The sequence below is a fragment of the Priapulus caudatus genome, unplaced genomic scaffold (genome assembly GCF_000485595.1).
Source record: "Priapulus caudatus unplaced genomic scaffold, Priapulus_caudatus-5.0.1 Scaffold347, whole genome shotgun sequence".
Lineage (NCBI taxonomy): Eukaryota > Metazoa > Priapulida > Priapulimorpha > Priapulimorphida > Priapulidae > Priapulus > Priapulus caudatus.
Window position 1 is genome coordinate 192395 of NW_014577408.1, and position 8437 is coordinate 200831.

Sequence of the window (8437 nt, forward strand, 5' to 3'; positions counted from 1 at the left end):
TGGTAGAGAGATAGATAGAGATGGGTAGGCACAGAGGGGAGAAGGGGGATGGAAATAGATAGAGCTAGATAGAGAGAAATGTGGTAGAGAGATAGATAGAGATGGGTAGGCACAGAGGGGAGAAGGGGGATGGAAATAGATAGAGCTAGATAGAGAGAAATGTGGTAGAGAGATAGATAGAGATGGGTAGGCACAGAGGGGAGAAGGGGGATGGAAATAGATAGAGCTAGATAGAGAGAAATGTGGTAGAGAGATAGATAGAGATGGGTAGGCACAGAGGGGAGAAGGGGGATGGAAATAGATAGAGCTAGATAGAGAGAAATGTGGAGGAAAGATAGATAGAGATAGAGAAGGAGAGAGAATAGTAACAGGGTAGAGAGATTGGTAGAGATAGAGATGGAGAGAAGGTAAGAGAAAGAATAGATATAAATAGAGCTAGCTAGCGAGAGAAAGGGAGAGAAAACACAGATAGAGATAGAGAGTTGGGAAGAAGGGTGAGACGGAAGAGAAATGAATAAAGATAGAAAGGGGCGGTAGGAGAGAGCGAGAGAGGGATGGGGATAGAAAGGGAAGTGGAAGAAGTATATCTAGAGATAGAGAGGGAGACGGGAAGAGGTATAAATATAGTTAAATAGGGAAAGGGGGAGAAGGAGAGGCGAGATAGATGTAGATAGAAAGTTAGAGTGAAGGAGAAGAGTGAAGAGAAATAGAGAGGAGAATGAAAGAGAGATAATATACAGAGGAAAATATTTCATTTAAAACGATGTGATCCATGCGCTAACGCACGCAGAGTAGCTAGGTAAGAGATAATAGAGAAGAAGCGGAGCCGGTCAAAAAGGAAAGGGTGGGGAAAGTGAATGAATGGGGAGAGAGATAGGGGAGGGAGAGTGAAGGCAGAGGAAGCGCTATCAAATAGAAACGAGTCGCGCTTACAACGAAAGTCGAACAGCTCCATCCGCTCCTCCTGAAATGATTGTAAATAGTTTGTTTTTTTACGTAGAATGGCGACGTAGATTTAGAAATAGTTGTAGGTTTAACAAAGCAATATTGGGTACAGCAGTTAGCCGATAGAAGGAACGCTGTCGGGTGTAGGCTAAGATGCATAGCTGCTAGATCTGCCCACACGAGCGGGGATCGCGTCTCTGAAATAGCAACCCTCATTAGATAAAACGTGGAAAGAAAGAACGTATATTATCAGGGGTTAATAATGACAAATTGTCATTATTATGACCTTAGTTATGACCTTAGTTTATCATTATTAGCCCCCTGATATTTTTAAGGAAGCTAATATTACAGGTACAAACTTGATCGCGTGTGTTAGAAACATTGTCGGTTGGCACTAGAAGGATACCTGCTATAAAGCTTTCCCTGGTGGCACCTAACAGTATTTTTGCGTCCATCATTCGATGGGACTATCCGAAGGGTATGTCATTGCGAAAAATTGTGGAAGATTTTGAGGAAATGTAATAATAACATTTCGCAGCTACTCAGACAAAATTTTAACGATGTGGTTTGTGTAACAAAATTGTGTTTATGTTGCACGGTCGTAGAAAGCAGTAATGGCGACAGTCTCAGGCGACATTCGAGTAAATTACTTGGTCCACACACGACGATCTATTTATAGTTCAGGCCAGTACATCCATACAGTTCAGTAGTCAGTCCATAATCGCAATAATTGCGATTATCGTTAACAATATCGTACCTATAGCAAAATCGTCTTTGTATTATACTAGTTCCGTGCGTGAGGTTTGCTTCATACTACTCTATCGACAGGTAGGTTGCAGCAGCAGTTTCGGTGTAGTATTTACGTAGTGTACATCGACTAGTTTATCTGCCAAGCGGTGGAGTCATCGTTTAAACTTAAACGGAAGCTGACGGTATTTTGATGTTCCTTTAGCAAAGCTTAAAACTGAAATCAATCTGGATGCACATAAGATGGCAATTTTCTGACAGAAATATGTACATATTGTACACATGCTGATCACATCGTATATGTTGCTGATGCTATGGATTTTGTTGTAAAGCACACGGCAGTAGAAGGAACATCTGGGATCCAAACTACGATTATATACATAGATTAATATATTTTTATATTAAGGATAGAAAATTCGCTTTGTTAGCTGTCTTCTCCTATAACGATTAACAGATTAAGTGTAAGGATGTGAAGACGAGGGAGGACGAGTGTGCGGGCGTGAAGACGGGGGAGGGTGATTGTGAGTGAGTGTGTATGGACGAGGGACGGTGCGTGTGCAGACGTGAGGACTAGGAACGGACGACTAGAGATAATGACGTAAATGCAAGCGAACACGTACACACTGAGCGAAAGTACTCGCTGAAGATTAAAAGGGAAATATGATTTTAGGGAATGCGCATGAATCGCATGGTCGCGTTAATAAATATATCTTTCCACGTGATGATCGTCATTACTATCATTGAATTTCTTAGAAAGAATTGGTGTAAATCTCATTTAAAAGTTGAATCGATCGAAGAATTGTCTTATTAAAAAATCATGATTTACTATAAATATGTGCGTCATTTTGTGGTCATTTGAAAGACTATTCACATATGTAGTCGTAGTTCCTTGTATCGACTTATATGAGTGCTCGGGAGTTTGACCTAATCTCAATAACATAAATCCCATTATATAACTGAAATGATTTCAATCTTTCCTTGCCGCTGGGCGGCGCCAGCGTCGTGTGGATAAAGCAGATGCTATGATCTCAAACAAACTATATACATATAAACATATAACACACACGCGCGCACATATAACATACATAAACAATTGTGTGGCTATTATATTCTTGAGGAGACCACATACTTGAGAGTAGTTTGTTATTATAAATCTATTTCCCGGTGCATTCTAAAGCACCAAGTCTTCCGAACCTCACTTAAACATGTTATAACACACAGAGTTAGGTATGTTTGTGTGCATGCCTAGCATTTGCCAAAGGAAACTACATTTTCTTGACATTACACGTTTTAATATGAAGTAATTAGGAGTAAGATGCTATGAGAAATCTGCATCCTATTGCTTCTCCCTAATAATCATTAAGAGCCCAATATTCTCAACATTTCGATTCGCTGCAACGCCGATTGAAATTATGTTCACATTTCTTTGCCGTTTGTCGACGCTAGTGTCGCATGTAATTGTTACATTGTTCGTATGTTACCCAATCGCTTACAAAGAGCACACAATCAGGATTCGTTTTTCAATACAAATATCTATTGTTTATTATGTTTAATCAGTAGTCACGCAAACAAAATCATCACGTGTGTGTTTGTGTGTATGTAGTGTTGTTGTGTGTTGTGTGTAGTGTGTGTTGGTGTATGTGTGTGTGTGTATGTGCTGTTGTGTGTGTTGCGCGCGCGCGCTGTGTGCTGTGTTTTGTGTGGTGCCATACTGATGTGTGCTATGCGTGTCGATAGTGTCGCTAGCCAGTGTGTTTGTGTGTGTGTGATGTGTTGTGTGTGATGTGTGACTGTGTTTGTGTGTGTGTGTGAGTGTGTGTGTGGTGTGGTATGTGGCGTGTGTGTGCGTGTGTGTGGCGGATGTGTGGTGTGTGTGTGTGTGATGTATGTAGTGTGTGTGTAAGTGAGCCACTAAGCAATCGTTGTGTGTGTGTGCGTGTGTGTGTGTGTTTGTCGCGTGTTGTGTGTTGTGTGAATGGTGTGTGCCGCTGTGTGCGGCCTCTAGAGAACACCGCACTGTTTGGTGTGTTGTGTGTGTCGTGTGTGTATGTGGTGTGTGTGTGTGTGTATGTGTCATTCTCATGTGTGCTGCTGTGTTGTGGTGTGTACGTGTGTATGTATGTGTGTGACGTGATTTGTGTGTGTGTGGTGCTGTCGTGTTTATGTGCCAGTGTGTGTGTGTGTGTCGTGTGAACCTGTGTGTGTGTGTTTGTGCGTGAGATGTCATCGTGTGTGTGTGTGTTGGTCGTGTACGTGCCGTGTATGATATGTGTTGTGCGTGTTTAGTGGTGGTGTGATGTGTGACTGTATTTTGTTGTGTGTGTGTCGTGTTGTGTGTTGTGTGTATGTGTGTGTGTGTGTTTGTGTGTGTGTGTGTGGTGTGTGTGTGTGTGTGACCCTCGACCTGGTGAATGTGTTTGTGTAGAGTTGTGTGCTGGCGCTGTCGGTGTGTGGGCTGTGTACGGTGTGTATTGTATGTGGTGGTGGCGCGCTCTTCTCTTCACGGTCTCATCTCGACACCAGCAGGTACGTTTGTGGGGTCCTCCGCCCGGCGTGGCTGTGCGTCGTTGCTCCTTGTGTGTGATGGGTGTGCACGCGGGCTTGTGTGTCGTGTTTGTGTCGTGTGGTGTGTGTGTTGTGTAGTGGGCCTTTGTGTGTATGTGTGTGTGTCGTGTGTGTGTCGTGTGTGTGTGTGTTGTGTGATTGTGTGGGCTGTGTGTGTTTATGTGGGGTGATGTGTCGTGTGTGTGTGCCGTGTGTGTGTGTGTGTGAGTGTGTGTTTGTGCGCGCCTGGGCTCTTGTGTGGTGTGTAGGTGTGTACGCTGTGTGCTGTATATGTGTGTGTTTATGGTCAGCGTCGTGTGTGTGTTTGTGCTGTGTTATGCGATGCCGCTAAGCGGCGCGTAGCTGTGATGTGTCTGTGTGTTGTGTGTGCTGTGTGGTGTGTGTGATGCTGTGCATCTGTGTGTGATGCTGATCGTGCTGTGGTTGTGTGTGTGTGTGCTGGTGTGTGTGAAGAAAGAGAAGAGATGACGAGGGGGAAGCATGAGACGAGAAAGAAAAAGAGACCGATGCTTGCTACATCAGTAATCAGCTTCAGAGCTGATTCCCACATAACAACACAAACACACATAACACACACTAACACAACAATCCGCTGATCCAACTTACCCCGGTGCCACCATATACGAGCGATACGACAAAATATTCCCTCATTATGTATTTTCCGTGAACAGCATGGTGTTATACATATCATCAGGAGTGAATAACAATAGATTATTATTATTATATTATTAATAATTATTATAATTATTGTTTTTATAATATCATTATATATATTATGTTATTAGTCTATTATTATTCGTTCCTGATATCATGATCCTGTCGTTCTAGTTACGACTATCCCCGCCGAGTCCCAACGTCGATTGGCAGGCCTTTAATCCGGTGCGCCGTGAACTGAGCCCGAGCATGACATGGGCGTACGTGCGCACCCGCTATACCGTCTCAAATATTGACTCTGTGGTGGATCGCAGACGCTGTCGCTGGGGCGCTGCGTTTTGTTCACACAACGCATCTTACCTGTATGTAACAACCCCCGGGCCACTCTGCAACAGTCTCCGTGTAGCTGCGGCCGAGGCCCGCTGATCCTTACTGTGCACGCGCGTATGTGTTTGTGTTTGCGCGTGTGTGGACGGACACACGCGGAAAATATTCGTCAGAAAACGGATTGATTTACCCACTCGCCTCTAATGTCCACCGGGCGGTAGTAGCAAGGCAGACGTGAAGGCGACCACAGGTGCCCTAGCGACACCCCCACCGACATCGGTTTGACGGTCGGAATATACGCGACAGTCGGTAAGGCGTGGTTAGAGGTGGGAGCCGCGATCGCAGAGGCGCAGAGGTCAGGTAATGCTGCGAGGGACGGAAGGATGCTGATCGTGGAATTTTTACCCGCAGCGGATAAATCGGCCGACGAGTAAACCAGCGCGCGACGACAGCGCGTGCGTCTGCGGCGATTTCAAACGTTGACGATACCGGAAGTGGTCGGGTTCGGACTGCGGACTGACCGTCGGCACGAACGGCGAGCGTTCCCCGTTACAAGATGGCCGCCGGCGTGCCGTGATGAGACTCCACGCGCCGGCAGATCTCTCAGGTGCGTCTCTGCCACCGCTGCAGCCGCCGACGACGACGACGGTCGCCAGATCATATTATAGAAGTCAGCGCTGAGTGACGTCACTGTCATGAGAGACCGAAGATCTGCACAGTCGTCTGGTTGAACGAAGCAGACGCGCATTCCCGTACGCCGCTGCCGCTGCCGCTGCTGCCGTCGCCAACAGTCGTCGACATTGCATAGCGGATTATCGCTGATTGGTGGCGAGATGCGTCCGGCAGGCGGTGCTCACCGCGACAGCAGCGTGCGTGCGTGCTCGTTTGCCTAACATACGTGCGTGCGTGCGGGGCGTGCGTGCGTGCGGGCGGGCGGGTCGGTGAGTGTGTGTGTGTGGGTGTGTGTGTAACTGCTGTGCGAATGCCGCACACGCTCACTCCCCACTAGCTCATATGTGAAACGGACAATACTTTACCTTGTGTGAAGACATTCACTACACGCGGGAAGCCGTGGGAGTCAACGACTCCCACTATAATATCTACGTTATATACCTGACCCGTGTGTGACGGCACCTGCTGTATACGCGTTAAGGTATATCGCATCTCGGCTGCCATCGTGCTAGCATCGTGCACGGCAGAGGCAGAGCCGTCAGTGCCGTAGCATACGTCACTTTCTTCTCTTAGTTCCTTCTCTCCTCGTGGATAATCTAGCGAGGACAGGCGATCTGACGCTACGGAGAATATAGCGAGGGCTGAACTAAAGTGCCCAACATTCCAGCTTTTTCATGCCAGGATAGTCACAACTTAAGCTAGAAGGAGACGAGATGTTCAACCCTTCGCAGCGCTTCTTACACAGGTAAGAAAAACATTTGTGCGCGTTATCCTTAGCTATATCGATAGGTGGATGGATGTATGCATGCATGGACGGAGGAACAGGCGGACAGGTGGATAGACGAACGAGCGAGCGGGCGGGCGGACGGACAGACGGTCGGTCGGACGGTCGGACGGACGGACGGATGGACGGAACGGACGAGACGGACGATGGACGGTCGGTCGATCGCTTTCGACGGACGGACGGACGGAGGGACGACGGACGGACGGACGGACGGATGGAGCGAAACGAGCGAACGGACGATGGACGGTCGGGTCGATCGGTCGACGGACGGAGCGGCGGACGGACGGACGGGACGACGACGAACGGACGACGACGGACGAACGGACGGCGAGCGGACGGACGGAACGGACGACGAACGGAACGGACGGACGGGACGGACGGACGGACGGACGGGACGGACCGGACGGACGGGACGGACCGGACGACGGACGGACGGACGGACGGATTTGTAATTGTTGCATCTTGACGGAGTCAGGTACGTGAACCATCGTCACTAATAATGCAGTGAACAGTTAATTACAAGGTTAATGTCGTTCAGAATGCACGCATGCGCGCGCGCGTGTTGGTGACTACATGTAGACGCACTTCGGCGCGGCGCACCGTGAACGACTTACAGTCGAGCAGACATGATAATCGTCTATGAAAACAGCCGTGTCCGTCAAGGCGGCCCTGCTGGCACACGGTCTCGCTCTTCTACTCTGCTTCTCCTCTCTCGATCTCTCTCTCTGTCTCTCCTCTCTCATCTCGTCTCTTCCTCTTCGCTCCGCTCTCTTCTCATCTCTACTCCGCTATTTCTGCCTTTCTTCGGCTCTGTCGGTCTGTTTCTCTTCATGCTCTCCTCTCTCTCCTCTCTTCTCTCTCTCTCTGCTCTCCTCTCTCTCCTCTCTCCTGTCCTCATTTTCCCCTCCTCCTCCGTCTCTTCTCTCTCTCTAATCTCTCTCTCTCTCTCGCTCTCTCTCTCTCTTTCTCTCTCGTCTCTCTCTCTCTCTTCTCTCTCATCTCTCTGTCTTTTCTCTCGTCTCTATCTATCTCATTTTCTCTTTTTTCTCTCACTCTCTCTTTTCTCGGACCCCTCTCCTCACTCATCTCTTTCTCTCTCCCACTCTCAGATATTTTCTTGGCCTGTTCTCCGTTTAATGTCGGTCTCTGGTGGTGCCATCCCTTTATTCTGTCCCTTTCTTTCTCTCGTCTCCTCTCTCATCTTCTCGTCTCTCTCTCTCTTTCTCCTCCCTTTCTCGCGCTTCCTCCTCTCTCTCTGTCCCCTTCTTCTCGTCCTATCTCTCGTAGCTCTCCGAACCCGGTCTTTCTACTACTTATCTCTCGTTCGTCTCTCATCGTCTTATATATAGTCTCCTCTATATCCTCGGCTCCGCCTCATCGGCGGCCAAGTGCAGGGGCCCGCTCCTCTCTCGCTCTCTATCCATCCTCTCCCTCTCGTCCTTCTCTCTCTCGCCCCTCTCCGACGCTCGTCAAATCACCTCTTCTCTCTCCTCTCTCTCTCGGTCTCATCGTCGTCCCAACACCCACACCGCAACCTCGTCTCTCTCTCTCTCTCTCTCTCTCTCTCCTACTCTCTTCTCTCATTCGACAATTATCGCGGCGTTTGCTCCCGGAGCACGGTCGAGGCCGACAAACCCGCAAACACCACCGCTGCTAGCATTCTTGCCTATGCGCGTATTATAGGCACGCCCCCCCCCCGCTCAGCAATAGGAGTTATTGCATGGTCCGCACGCGACCCCCTGC